A 13,917-nucleotide genomic window follows, 5' to 3' on the forward strand; every position below is an offset into this window, starting at 1 on the left:
AACAATGGTCACCCCCGACCCAGAGGAGGAGGAGGGGGCCAAGGACGAGGAAGAGACAACCCTCCGGCCGCCCCCACTACCAGCACCACCCCCCCGGCCAACCGGGGCAGCACCCCGGCGCGACCGGGATACAGAGCCAATGTTACATGTCACCGATGCCAACGAGTCGGCCACTATGCAAACGACCCAAGCTGCCCGCAGTATCAGAGTCCAAGACCCCGCCAGGTGGCCGCCGCGGCACTAGGGGAAGAACCGATCTCCGAGGAACAAGAAACAGACGAGCAAGAGTATCAAGAGTGGGAGCCAGCAGCCATGACTCTCGCGTGCTTAGGGGGAAGAGACATGGTCCCGCGGGTCCCCCTACCCGCTAACACCCAGAAGTACAGCCAATGGGTGAGCATCAATGGACAACGGGCCGAAGCCCTTCGAGACACCGGGGCCAGTGTGACAGCCGTCCGCTGTCATCTGGTGACCCCAGAACAATATCTACCGAACATTCTCTGCCCTGTACGATCCGCCGACAACTCAGAGAGTCTGTGTCGGATGGCCTGCGTCCCCTTTGAGTGGGGAGGGGTCTCCGGCATGCTGAAGGTAACGGTCCGAGACGACGCCCCCGTGGACTGCCTCCTCGGAAATGACCTGGAAAGCTCCCCGTGGGCAGCCGTGGAGCGAAAAGAACACTTGGGGATGTTGGGCGTCCCAGACTGGGCGTGCGTCACCACCCGGTCCATGGCCGCCCGTGCCAACCCTCACCCCGAAGAACCAGAATGGCCGGCGCCACCGCCCCCGGTCGCCCCCGCCGAGACCCCCGACCATGGTATCCCCCTCGAACTTGCCCAACCTTCCGACCTTGCTAATCTTGACCAGTGGGCTCAAGAAGGGGGACCCACACAAGAACAATTTCGTCAGGAGCAGGAGACTTGTCCCTCCCTTGAGGGACTCCGACAACAAGCGCTCGCCCAAAGCGCAGGGGATACCTCCGGAACTCATTGGGTCTACTGGGACAATGACCTATTGTACAGCGAGCAACGAATCGCCGAGCTAGGGGCCAACCGAGTACTAGTGGTGCCCCTCCGCTTTAGAGACTTCCTGCTAAATCTGGCCCACGATGTCCCCCTGGCAGGGCACCTGGGACAAGATAAAACCTACAGCCGCCTAGTGACCCACTTCTTCTGGCCAAAAATGAGAAACGATGTGCACCAGCATTGCCGATCTTGCCCCACGTGCCAAGCCAGTGGGAAGAGCGGCCGCAAATTAAAGGCCCCCCTGCAACCCTTTCCAGTAGTCACGACCCCATTTGAGAGGGTCGGAATAGACATTGTGGGACCCCTAGACCCGCGTACAAGACAAGGCCATCGCTTCATCCTGGTACTAGTGGACCACGCCACCCGCTACCCTGAGGCTATTCCTCTCCGGACCGTGACAGCCCCAGTGGTCGGCCGGGCCCTGATGGGGATCTTCTCCCGTGTGGGGTTCCCCCGAGAAGTCGTCAGTGACAGAGGCACAAACTTTATTTCCAAATATATGAAGTCCCTCTGGCAACAGTGTGGGGTCACCTACCGCTTCACGACCCCCTATCACCCCCAAGGAAACGGACTTGTTGAGCGGTTCAATCGCACGCTAAAAGGGATGATCGGGGGATTGGAAGAGCCCCTCCGTCGCCAGTGGGATGTGCTGCTGCCGTGCCTCCTCTTCGCCTACCGGGAGGTCCCACAGAAGTCCCTAGGCTTCAGCCCATTCGAGCTGCTCTATGGGCACCCAGTACGGGGGCCACTCAGCCTGATCAAAGAAGGCTGGGAGATGCCTCCGGCCAAGAGTCCGCCCGATGTCTTCCGGTACCTCCTCACCCTCCGCAACCAGTCCCGAAGGTTCAGAGACCTAGCAAAAGCCAACCTAGAGACAAGTCAAGAGGACATGAAGAAATGGTATGACCAGAACGCCTCATCTATTGAATTCGAGCCGGGGCAACAGGTCTGGGTAATGTCCCCCACAGAACCGTGCGCTCTCCAAGACAAATGGACGGGACCCTTCAAGGTAATCGAGCGCAAGGGTCCTGCCACCTATCTGATCGATATGGAGTCCGCCCGGAATCCGCTCCGAGTCCTCCACACCAACAGACTGAAACCCCACTTTGCGCGAACAGAACTCAGTCTCTTGATGGCCACAGACAATGGGGTTGAAGACGACTCCGAACCTCTCCCTGACCTCTTGCGGACCCAGGAGCAAGACGGCTCCGTGGATGGGGTCCGACTCTCGGAGTCCCTCACCAGAGAACAACGCTGGAGCACCATAGAAAGGGAAGCCTTCGCTGTGGTATGGGCCCTCAAGAAGCTCCGGCCCTACCTTTTTGGCACCCACTTTCGGGTACAGACTGACCACCGACCCCTGCAGTGGTTGATGCATATGCGGGGGGAAAACCCAAAACTGCTACGCTGGTCCATCTCCTTGCAAGGTATGGACTTCACGGTTGAACACCGGCCTGGGTCCGACCACGCCAACGCGGATGGCCTGTCCCGGTTTTTCCGCCTCGACGAAGAGAGTCCCCAAGAGGATGGGTAACTCTCCCCGCCTTCAGCTGGGGGGGACGCATGTTGGACAGGCCACATGACGGGCCGCTCTCCCCCGGCTCGACCAGGCCCGAGCCCAGTCATACAAGCACCACACACCACCATTGTACGTCCTACGTCCCCTCAGGGACACCTGCCCTCGAACATGATCACCTCATGGGCCCGATCCACTGCCGACCCATGCGCTCAGCCTGGGCCGCCATCTTGGACACTTCATCACGAGGCCGCCTGGCCCCCGATCGACCTCAACCCTGGGCCTAGCCCGGCCTCAGACATTCCGGCACCACCCTCCACCCAGGAGGTGAGCGAGCTACTTGGCAGGTCAATGGGAGAAAGAGGTGTCGATGGCTCTCCCCCGGCCAGTGCCGCTCGCCCATCGCCTCCCCGGGCGCTGGCTCCACCCCCCCGCTGGGTGTCTGGACTCCCTCATCCCGGACCTCCCGACCTCCAAGTGCGAGGGTCCGGACATCAAAGCCCGCCAGCCCTATAACTGGGGCAGCTCCAGAGCAGGAAGGCAGTTGTATCTTGGAGTCGAGAGACGTAAAGAGGAACTCACCCTGGACGGACTACTGGCGCTGCCGTAGCTCTGTCCTGTGCACCATCGTCCTGCCTGTTGGCGCTGCCACAGCCGTCGTAACCTTCATCCTTCATCGTCGTCCGGATCTGCTGGCGAGGCCGCGGACCGTTGTAACCGTCATCTGCATCGGGACCTGCTTGGCTTCTCCACGGCCCGTCGACCATCCGTCATCCATCCCGGGACCTGCTTGGCTTCTCCACGGCCCGTCGACCATCCGTCATCCATCCCGGGACCTGCTTGGCTTCTCCACGGCCCGTCGATCATCCTTCGTCCATCTCGGGACCGGCTTGGCTCCTCCACGGCCCGATCAGCAAACACACCGAGCTCGAGGATTGAGAGCTATTTAACTCATTGGCAACTAAGACTGTCCCGCTACCCCTTTTTCCTCAACCAGAGATCAGAACCGAGGGGACCCCTGAGTCCAGACCTCCTTGTATCATATCAACGTAACCTAAGAATTGCCTATAAAGTCTCGTTAACCTTCAATCTTGTGTGGTGTCCGTCTGTGGGGGGGGAAGTTACTTATCTGTACAGTCGTTGGAGACGGCTCTCCCTGGAGACCTCTCCCCGTAATCTCGGCCGACCCTCCCGGTCCGTCTAACAGAGGCCTACTCCAGTCAGTTCATTATAGAGCGAGCGCACCGCTCTCTGGGCCCGGTCCCTAAGCCAGGGGCACAGCCTCGTCCTATTATAGCCCGCTTACTCAATTACCGCGACAGGGACGCGGCGCTGAGGGCGGCCCGGACAAACCGGACTTTGACCTGCGATGGGGTACAGTTCTCATTATACCCAGACTTCACACCCATGGTACAGGGCCAGCGTAGAAAATTCCTGGATGTGAAAAAGAAACTTAGGGACATGCAGATAGACTACGCTCTTCTATACCCGGCACGCCTCAGGGTGACCTATCAGGGCAAACAGCACTTTTTTACGAACCCGCAACAGGCTGACGACTACGTAAAAAAACTCCGTGCTGCCAGGAGGGAAAGGCGCAATGACGAGGAGGAGGAGGCCGCAGAACATCAAGCCGAACAAGAGGACTTATAATGGGAGGTTTATGCTCGTCTGCTCGATAACTACTCAATGCACTATGGATACTACTTTCGGAAAATATGTATTCTAGAGGCTGGAACTGCCCTGCACTACATATGGTGGTACCACTGAGGACTACCAGGCCTCATAAAGGAACTGCTACCCGACAATTGACAGCTGAACATCCAATTTTACTGGTACTATGATGCTGAAATCGTGCAGAGGCATGTCACAGTGGGAGGACATATGGATAGTGGAAAACTTGCAGGTGTTAAGGGTTTTTTCTAGTAGAGTACACTGCTGGCCCCGACGGTAGCCGGGAGGAGGAAACTCGCACGAGAGATGGGTTGCTTTGCCATCGCTGCACTGCTGGAATTTGCCCCAGCACATTTGCCCGGCCCCCGGATGGAGGAGCAAAGATGAGAAACATTGCGGTAGCGAGGGGGCTTTGGCCTGCAGGGACGATACAAGCCAGGCACCACCCCACCTTCTCTGTCTTTCCCGTATGCTGCATGCGGGTGGGGAGGGGAGAGTTGGGGTGTTTCAGTGTGTACCTCTTTTGCTCCCGAGAGGGAATTCCCCACATGGTTTTTCTATTGTTCTTGGAAACGTGGATTGGGGCGGGGGGAGGGTACAAGGTACTGGCAAGTTTGGGTTGCTTCAGTGGGTGGGGGGAGGGGATGGACAGCCAGGGTTGGATGGCTGTGCATGGGATATGGAGGGAAGTTCGTTTGTTGTGCTGCTAGTTGTTAGAAGTGGCGAGTTTGATGCGTGTGGCACTTGTGGCGGGAATGCAGGTATTATGGGTGGCATGTATGTGAGTATGGTTGTTCGGATGAGAAGATTGCACTTGACAGCGGAGTTGTCGACGAGTGGTACAATTCGATTTAGAGCTGGAACATCGTCTACTGGCTTCATTCAGGGATGGACAGACGTCTGTAGGCGATAATATATTGGATAAAATTGTCATATTGTCCTGGAATGTCCGAGGCCTCAACGATCCCCGTAAATGCAGAAATGTACTTGCATATCTAGATCGGCACCATGTGCAAATAGCGATGCTCCAGGAAACCCACCTTAGTCCGGGTGGTACTCCCAAGTTTGCAAGCAGGTGGGCATGTGTGAGAGAGTTTTCCTCCTATTCCACATATTCTAGGGGGACGGTAATATTGGTCAATAAGAGACTTCCATTTCAAAAGCTGGGTGTGCGAGTGGATAGGGAGGGGAGGTATGTCATCCTTTGGGGGAGGCTAGGATCTGATGTAATAATGCTTGTAAATTGCTATGCACCAAATGTCGATACTCCTGGTTTTTTCTTGTCATTGTGGGGCCACATGTTGGAGATTGAAGCCGCGCACATTGTCTGGGGGGGGGGGACTTTAACTTATCATTACATACCACGATGGATAGATCTGACGGAAGTGGACATTACAACATGAAGGCCACAAACACGCTTCAAGGGATACTTACGGAGGCAGTACTAGTAGACAGTTGGAGGCACACACATCCGGCAACTAGGGAAGGCACCCACTTCACAGCACATGCGCGCTCATGGGCAAGGATCGATTATTGCTTCATCTCACGGGGTCTCGCTGGGGGTATAGTACAAGCAAAGCATCTGCCTCGCACTTACTCGGACCACTGCCCGGTATTGACCGTTCTTGAAATACCCGGACACACTAGGGTAAGGCCACCATGGCGGCTCTTCCCCTCGGCCTTGCTAGACCCTGTCTTTAAACACGAACTCGGAGAAGAGATCGAAGCCTTCTTCCCTAGAAACAAGGGATCTGTGGAGAAAGTCGAAACCATTTGGGAGGCTTTCAAGGTTACCGTTAGGGGAGTTATGATCTCTAAAAGCTGCGGAATACTGAGGAGCATAGTGCGCACGTTAAATACACTCGAAGGGGAGCTCAGGGCGCTAGAGGTGGAGATGGCAGGGAATACCAGTCCTGAGCTGGCAGCACGATTCAGGGCTAAACTGTCGACTTATGAGGAAGAGGCGGCCAGAGAGGTAAAATTCCGAGGTAAATATTGGACAGCTAGGCGTTACTGCGAGGGGGACCGACCGGGGAAGGTACTGGCGGCGCTCACGAGGCACCAGCGCTTTGCCTCCCATATCCTAGAAATCTCTGATAAGGAGGGGAGGATCCATCAGGACTCTAAGGGGATTCAGGACACCTTCCTGCAACACTACAAACGCCTATACTCCACACAGCAGGAAGGAGAGGTAGAGTTCGGTAACTACCTGGACGACATAGCGCTATGTTGGTTGAGCGATGGGGACAGGGAGTTCTTGGGTTGCCCTTTCGAAGTGGACGAGGTCAGAGAAGCGATCATGTCCCTCAGTAATGGCAAGGCGGCAGGGCTAGACGGCCTGCCGGCCGAATTCTACAAATGTTATATCGACATTATGGTGCCGGTATTGAAAGAGGTCTTCGAGGAATCGCTAGAGGTGGGGATATTGCCGGGGTCCATGAGGGAGGTGGCGATCACCTCGCTGTTGAAGCCGGGAAAGGATCCAAAGGACACTGATGCCTATAGACCCCTGTCATTGCTGAACTGCGACGCGAAGATACTTGCAAAAGTGTTGGCAACTAGATTGTCACTGCTGATGACTAAGCTTGTGCTTCCGGACCAATCTGGCTTTGTCCCAGGGAGAGCCACATCTCACAATCTGCGCACGTTATTTTCGTTAATCCCTTCCATTGCACCCGAATTGCCGGTCGCTGCTGTGTTTCTGGACGCCACCAAGGCGTTCGACTCAGTGGAATGGGGCTATCTGCTGGCTATCCTGAGTAGAATGGGGTTCCCTCGGATGTTCATCGCCTGGGTGACATTGCTATATACTTCCCCAGTCGCTAGGATCGTCATCAACGGGGCGCTGTCGGAACAGATGCCGATCACGAGAGGGACTAGGCAGGGGTGCCCCTTATCACCCTTACTATTCGCCCTGGCGATAGAACCGCTGGCCTGCAGGATACGACAACTGCACAAAGATAGGGCCTTCAACTGTAACCAGCGGCAGATAGGCATCTCCCTCTATGCAGATGATGTCACACTATATGTGCGCCACCCACAAGACAACCTCAATCCGCTTCTGAGAGAATTTGTAGCGTTTGGAGGCATATCTGGTGTACATATTAATTGGCAGAAATCACAACTCTTCCCCCTCACGGCCTCGGTCACCCAATTTCCGCTGGATTACCCCTTGGAGTGGTGCAGCTCCGACTTGAAATATCTGGGGATTGCAATATTGCTGGATAAGGCTGACACCATCCGATTAAACTATGGAGTAGCCATTACACGACTGGCTGAAAATATTACTCGCTGGCTGGCACTCCCCCTCTCGATGGCAGGCAGAGCCTCCCTGATCAAGATGGTCGTCCTCCCACGCTTCTTATATTTATTCCAAAATATACCATATTACCCAGGCGCCTACTTTTTCAAAAGGCTTCGCTCCGAGCTGCTTCGCCTTTTTTTGGGGTGGTAAGCAACCACGCATTAGATGGTCGGTCTTGACGCAGCCGTACGATAGAGGCGGCTTCGATGTGCCCGACCTGGAAATATACTATCTAAGCGCGCAGGCGCAGCATGCTTATCACTGGATAAGTCCCGTTCCCTTTATGCCACAGGTCGCTGCGGAAGACTGGATCGTGCACCCACTACCTCTCGAGGGCATGCTGATGGGATTGGTTGGGGATGTTGAGATGCCCGCCACTACTGTGACTTGCACGATCGATGCCTGGCGGAGAGTGACCAAAATGCTGGACGCCCCCCTACTATACTCACTGGCGTTGCCTCTGGCATATCATCCGAGACTATCACTCCTGCTGGAGGGAGGTTTCCGTTCAATGTGCCGCCGCATTAATCTTAGAACGTGGGGCGACCTCTTTAAGGATGGACTGTTCCGCACCAAGGACCAGCTGTTCCAGAATGCCCCCCGACACCTATGGAGGTGTTCTATTACATTCGGTTACGACAAGGTATGCGAGATATTCTCCCTAACTTCCCGGAGGAACCAGGGACGGTATTGCCATTGCATATTATGCTCGTATCGGACGGGAGACACTTGGTGTCTAAACTGTACGCTGCCGTTCGGGAACAACGCCCGATCACTCTGGCTAAGGCTCGGACCGACTGGGAGTCGGAACTGCCAGCCGCCCTCACGGATGAACAGTGGAAATACTGCTGCTCGATCACGGCTAGAATATCCCCCAGTTCTCGAATGAAAATTATTCATTATAAGTTTGTACAAAGATACTATTATACACCAGTCAGAAAGTTGAGATTTCGCCTCTCGACGGATGATAGATGTGCTAGATGTCGCATGGAAGGCGCAGGTTTCCTGCATCTGGCTTGGGATTGTGGAGCAATACAGACCTACTGGGGCCAGGTGCATGCCGCCCTTCAGGTAATGATTGCCGGCCCTCTCCCACTAGACCCGATAGTGATGCTATTAGGTTATACCAGAAATGTGCCCAAAACGGATCGTAAATTTGTTGAGATTGCGCTACTACTCGCTAAACGGAGGGTTGCTTGCAGATGGGGAAGGGGGAGAGCGCCAAAGTTCAAGGAGTGGCTGGATGACCTCCAATACTCCAAAATATAGAAAGGGGAGTAAGAGGATAGTCAGCTAGGTTCGTCCTCCAAACAGTAAGTCAAACAAAAAGGTTTCTGTTTCCAGATACCAAAGAACCTAGCTCAAGGAAGTAGTACAGTCAGCACACACTGGGGTTGACCGTGAGACATATGTTAATGTGTGTAAAAAGGGAGAATTGCTCCTTTTTTAGGTGTCCCCTCACTCACCGGGGTTGCCCCACGGTGACATGCTTCATCATTGGGGCCATCCCAGTCCTCTACGGAGTTACGTAGGAGCACTTTTAAGGACTATGTGTGGTGCATGTGTAATTGTGGGGAGTGGACTATGTGTTGTAAGATAAAAATACCTGCCCAGTAGGTTTTCAATAAACTTTATTCTGGCCTCTAGGTGGTAATATTAAAAACGGGGTAGGGAGTTTAGGGTAGCCTATCTCCCTACCCCGTTTTTAATTTTTAATATTACCACCTAGAGGCCAGAATAAAGTTTATTGAAAACCTACTGGGCAGGTATTTTTATCTTACAACACATAGTCCACTCCCCACAATTACACATGCACCACACATAGTCCTTAAAAGTGCTCCTACGTAACTCCGCAAGTCGTAGCACGCCCCAGCCCGTAGAGGACGGGGATGGCCCCAATGATGAAGCATGTCACCGTGGGGCAACCCCGGTGAGTGAGGGGACACCTAAAAAAGGAGCAATTCTCCCTTTTTACACACATTAACATATGTCTCACGGTCAACCCCAGTGTGTGCTGACTGTACTACTTCCTTGAGCTAGGTTCTTTGGTATCTGGAAACAGAAACCTTTTTGTTTGACCTCCAATACTGTCAGGAACAGCACAGCGTGTATACAGAACTGATGCCAGCCCGGTGTGCTCCCGGTGACTGCTGGTCCCCTTTACGGGTATACTGGCTGGCTCAGGAGACGCACAACGACTCCTCTGGAGACGATGACCTGGACCCCGGCCCATGAGCGTATTGATACTTTACACTTCATTCACCTCACTACACCCGCACTACATACTGCACATGGGGACATCTACATCGGGATACGTCGGCGGACCCAGGGATAGTATACGATGGAGGAGATTTTGGTAAGAATGGGTAATGAGATACAACACCAGCGACAAATGTCCACCACCTCTCTCATGAAAGCGACGCTATGGGGTGGAGGGGATATACACACATTATTTACTGAAATGGCAGGGAACGGAAGACGACATATTGTGGGGAAAGCACGACACACCACCCTTAGTTGACCCTCATGGGGTATATTCATATACACATTACACGCTGGGGTGCAGTCCTGGGCTGCGCATACTTGATACACAAAGAATGCGCCACTGCGCAGGTTCACGTAGCTAGCTGACAGACATAGACAGCGATGATACGGGATAAGGGTGGACAGTACTTATATACCTATGTTGCTCATGCCCCAAGGACGCGCAGGGAGATGTGTTCTCCCCGTTTGGTTTAATCCGCGTTTTTTTTCCCCATCCCCCCCCCCCCCCCACCCCCACCCCCCCACCCACCCCACCCGGATGAATAAGGTACGAGGCCCATAATTGACTGGCCGCCTACTGCGAGACATTGGTAAATGTATATGCAATGTGCTGGATGTAATGTAAATGATGAACATTATGCTCATGCTCGTCTTTATCTCTAATGATTGTACCAGACATACTGCCATACGGAACTGTGAATGCTGAAACTGTCATGCCTTTGTGTTGAATGCATCTAATAAAGGTTTAAAAAAAAAAAAAACAGATTCTCTATACATTATTCAAAATAGTAATATATTGCTTTGTCAATGTTTTTTATAAGTATGATATGAATGAAAAATGCACTTCCTTAAAATAGCTCTGCAGGGCTTAAATTTGGTTTCACTTGTGGATCAAGCAGTTACAGTATTAACATGTAGTATCACAGCATCCAACTGACCTAATGCAATGCTTGACTTCTTCGACAACCATGGATTTCATCCAGTAACACTTTACATTTTTGTTTTTTTGAGACCCAACTTGCAATATAAAAACAAACCGGCATGTCTCGGGATGGAGCATTGTAGTAAATGAAAAGCCAGGAATGGCAAAAGCCGTCACACTTTTTTCAATCCAGCACCATACCCCAAAGCCTCCGCCCTAGCCTCCGTCCTCATGCCATCCCACTTTGTCAGCCCACTCTCTGCTCTTGCACCAGCTCCTTTGATGTAGATGGAATTAATTAGGCAAGTAGTACCACGGAAAGAGCAGGTATTCTTAAGGGTGCCTTTGTAGAAATATTTGTAGATTCATGAGAGTTGTAAAAGTTTGTATATGTGTAGAGTTAGAGGTGTGCTCATGTAAGTGCTGGCTGATGGTGAATAGTGTGAGTGAATGTAGCATGAGTGGCGAGAGTGTAGGGTGAAAAATTATGCCACTGTGAGTGTCAGGTGAGCTGCATGCATGCAATGTGAGAGGAGGGCCCATGTGAGTGTCGGGTGGGAGGAGTGAGTGCAGTGATAGGAGCAAATGCAAGGTGGTTTGAGTACAGGATGAGTGGTGTGCCTGTGTGTAATGCAGGGTGAACGGCAAGGGTGAAGGGTGATTTGTGAGAGTGTCTTGAGAGTGCATGTGGAGTGTAGTTAGTGCAGAGTAAGTGATGTGTTACGGCAGACTATTGTCCCTGTGTCCACGAAGGATGAACAGGGTGCCTTGATGAACTCAGGCTGAGAGATTTGCCTGTGTGAGTGCAGGGTGAGAGGAGGAAGTGCAGGGTAAGTGATGTGACTCCAGGGTGAGTGCTGTGTTTGTTTGTGTGATATGAGTTCAGGGTGAGTGTTGTGCCCATGGGAGCCAAGATGTGAGTCAAGATGTCAGTGAAGATGTGTGTGAAGATGTGTGTGAAGATGTGTGTGAAGATGTGAGTGAAGGGTGAGCTGTGTAAGTGACAGGAATGCCTATTTGAGTGCACAGTGAGCGCTGTGACAGTGGAAGAGTAGGGTGAGAGGAGTGACTGCAGGGTAAGTGTTGTGACATATGAGTTTGGGTGCGGGTGAAAGTGCAGAGTTGGAGAAATGAATGCTTAGTGAGAAATGTGCTTGCTTGAGTGAGACTGCAAATTTAGCAGTGAGACTTACAGGTGATTGAAGTGACACATGATTGCAGGATGAGTGGTGTGCTCATGTAAGTGCAGGGTGAAAAGCGTGAGTGGTGTGAGTGTAGCACGATCACTGTAAGTGCAGGGTGAAATGTGTGTTCATGTGACCGCAGTGTAAGTGGAGGGAGAACAGAGTGAGTCCATGGTGAGGGACATGATTGCAGTGTGGTCGCTGAGAGTACAAGGTGAGTGGTGTACTTGTGTGAGCACAGGATAAGAGGAGGATGAATGTGCGAGTAGCAAGGTTGGGATACTCCAGACTATGCTTAAAAAGGCTACCCAGGGCTTTGCGTACAGGAGGATTGACCTCTTAATGTTTAAATGATGTCTGCACTCAGAATCACATGTTTAAGCTATCTTCCTCAGATATGGAGTGCTATGTATAATGTTGTTTCTTGCTACAGCCTACATTCTCTGACTAATTGCTAACTCAGAAAGCCTTCTCCCACTATGTTCTTCAACCCTGCATGAAATATTGACATTAAATTACTCTTGCTTGATTCCTTTCTTTCTCCTGAGTGACCCTCTTCTAGCCTTGCATCCTCTGCATACCTTCTATTTCTGAGAATAGCCTTCTCTGTCTCATGCCTGTCTGTCTCAATCCTTCTTATTGCAATTCAGTAATTGGCTGATACCTCATGTCATCAATTACAATCTCTCCTCCTTAAGACCCTATCCCTGTAATGCAACATTAACTAATCTCTACCAGCCTATCTACCTCATCAACCATTCACCTAAAAGCACACCACCTGGTATTAATACATCCAAAAATAATTGGTGTAAATGCATGCACTTTTCCTTGAGAGCACAGTACTAATCACAATAACTAACAATAACCACTGAACTAACCACTAACCATGTGTTCCAGAGTAGCATTCTACTTTTTCGTAAAGAACTCCACGCCTTGCCAGGGGGAGTACAGCTACTGGTACGTTGGCTTTTATTGTAGGGGGTAAGGGGCGGAATCACAGGATGAAATGATTTTGTGAGTACTTAGCCGTCACAAACACTTCTGCTTCTGGGCACGTTACAGGGGCACCAGTGTATCAAAACCTCACAACACAGCCTGAGAGTGCAGGTTGCAGAACTTTCCAGTCTCTGTTCCCAGCACCTAGCAAAGTGGAGTTATCAGTCAGTGACTCCATACCGTGGAGCACAGAAGAGTTTCTCGTTCTCCACTGGTAAGAGACCTCAGATTCTGGTTCCAGGGAAAGCCTAGCACATTGGCTAGTGGTTTCTGCCCATTACTTTTAGCAAGTCAGAAGAAAAACTTGGCTCTGTGAGCAGTTTCAGATAGTTTCTGTCTTTGGTGTATTTCTTACAGCCATAGCCTTTGCTTCAGGGCCAGCAGGAAGGCAGGGTTATGTTGGGTGTTTCATATCAGGGAGGTTTCTTATCTGGGAGGTTTCCTGTCAGAGGGGACCCAAAACTAAGACTCCAAAGATGGAGAGGCTTCTCCATTCAATTTCCCTCAACTTGCTGTTGGTAACACTGTTAGGGAAGAATGGAGATGGAGGGGGAAAGGGTTTCTCAACACTACAAAAGGACATTTGTCTCCTTCATTCCAATCCAAAGAGTCTGGTCCACCTCAGAGGACTTCAGTAATGCATTGGAGAAACCCTTAATTCAGAATGATGTTGAGGCTCTCTACAGCCGCTACCTTATCCACTTCGCCAGTACAGGAAATCAAAATGGATCCCTGAGAGATCACAGTCTCCTCTAGCATTTAAACTCCACACACATCCTACTTGACATACATGAGCTATACACTCATAAGTCATCCATGTCCAGGGTCCAGCATCCCGAGACCATTTTGAGGATTACCTTCACAGGGGGGAACACGCACCTCTAAACGGGAGACCCCCCCAGAATTCCATCACTTGAATTCCTCCTCCATCTCAGCACATCGTCAGCAAAACGGCATCAGATCCAAATAACCCTCCACTCTGATGTTGTCATGCTGAGTGCCTCACTGCCTTTATTTTTTAATGTCTTCAAGCA

General features: G+C 51.9%; 1 protein-coding gene across 1 annotated transcript in view; it reads right to left on the reverse strand.

Annotated features, from left to right (window-relative positions):
• Positions 1 to 13,917, reverse strand: part of LOC147663270 (sodium-dependent proline transporter-like) — a 419,748-nt gene that overhangs the window by 99,761 nt on the left and 306,070 nt on the right. The gene's annotated exons all lie outside the window — the stretch shown is intronic.

This window comes from Lissotriton vulgaris, unplaced genomic scaffold (assembly GCF_964263255.1).
Source record: "Lissotriton vulgaris unplaced genomic scaffold, aLisVul1.2 SCAFFOLD_315, whole genome shotgun sequence".
Classification (NCBI taxonomy): Eukaryota; Metazoa; Chordata; class Amphibia; order Caudata; family Salamandridae; genus Lissotriton; species Lissotriton vulgaris.